We start from the raw sequence: 1738 nt of genomic DNA on the forward strand, positions 1-1738 counted from the left end.
CCCGCTTAGGCCTGGATTTTATTTCCTTGGGCCCTCCTATCCATTGATGCTCAAAGCCTTGGATCCTTTTTACCCTTGCCTTTTGGTTTTAAGGGCTATTGGCTTTTTCTGCTTGCTTTTTCTTTTTTCTTTTCTAATTTTTTTCGCCAATTATATATTTTTTTTCGCAAGCTTTTTACTTTTCACTGCTTTTTCTTGCTTCAAGAATCAATTTCATGATTTTTCAGGTCACCAATAACATTTTTCTTTGTTAATCATTCTTTCAAGAGCCAACAGTTTTAACATTCATAAACAACAAGATCAAAAAATATGCACTGTTTAAGCATTCATTCAGAAAACAAAAAGTATTGTCACCACATCAATATAATTAAATTAAATTCAAGGACAATTTTCGAAATTTATGTACTTCTTGTTCTTTTGAATTAAAAACATTTTTCATTTAAGAGAGGTGAAGGATTAATGGATTTTATTCATAACTTTAAGACATAGTTACTACATGCTAATGATCATAAAGTAGAGACACAAAACATAGATAAACATACAACATAAAAACCGAAAAGCAGAAAGAAATAAGAACAAGGAATGAATCCACCTTAGTGGCGTCTTCTTCTTGAAGGACCAACAATGTCCTTAAGCTCTTCTATGTACCTTCCTTGCCTTTGTTGCTCCTCCCTCATTGCTCTTTGATCTTCTCTTATTTCCTGGAGAATGATGGAGTGCTCTTGATGTTCCACCCTTAATTGTCCCACATTGTAGCTCAAATCTTCTAGGGAAGTGTGGAGTTGTTCCCAATAGTTATTGGGAGGAAAGTGCATCCCTTGAGGCATCTCAGGGATTTCTTGATGATGAGCTTCCTCATGCATCTCTTGAGAACCGTGAAGGGTCTCTCTTGCTTGCTTCATCCTCTTCTTGGTGATGGGCTTATCCTCTTCAATAGGAATGTCTCCTTCTATGATAACTCCAGCTGAGTAACATAGATGGCGAATAAGGTGAGGAAAAGCTAGCCTTGCCATGGTGGAGGGCTTGTCGGCTATTTTGTAGATTTCATTGGAGATTACCTCATGAACTTCTACTTCCTCTCCAATCATGATGCTATGAATCATGATGGCCCGATCCACAGTAACTTCAGATCGGTTGCTAGTAGGAATGATGGAGCGTTGAATGAACTCCAACCATCCTCTAGCCACAGGCTTGAGGTCCAGTCTTCTTAGTTGAACTGGCTTGCCTTTGGAGTCTCTCTTCCATTAAGCTCCTTCCACACATATGTCCATTAGGACTTGGTCCAACCTTTGATTAAAGTTGACCCTTCTAGTGTAGGGGCGTTCATCTCATTGCATCATGGGCAAGTGAAACGCCAACCTCACATTTTCCGGACTAAAATCTAAGTATTTCCCCCGAACCATTGTGAGATAATTCTTTGGATTCGGGTTTATACTTTGATCATGGTTCCTAGTGATCCATGCATTGGCATAGAACTCTTAAACCATTACGATTCCGACTTGTTGCATGGGGTTGGTTAGGACTTCCCAACCTCTTCTTCGAATCTCATGTCAGATCTCCGGATACTCATTTTTCTTGAGCTTGAAAGGGACCTCAGGGATCACCTTCTTCTTTGCCACAACATCATAAAAGTGGTCTTGATGGCTCTTGGAGATGAATCTTTCCAACTCCCATGACTCAGAGGTGGAAGCTTTTGTCTTCCCTTTACCTTTTCCGGCCTTAGGTGCCATTGATGGTA

The sequence above is a fragment of the Arachis duranensis genome, chromosome 1, assembly GCF_000817695.3.
Source record: "Arachis duranensis cultivar V14167 chromosome 1, aradu.V14167.gnm2.J7QH, whole genome shotgun sequence".
In the NCBI taxonomy this organism is placed as follows: domain Eukaryota; kingdom Viridiplantae; phylum Streptophyta; class Magnoliopsida; order Fabales; family Fabaceae; genus Arachis; species Arachis duranensis.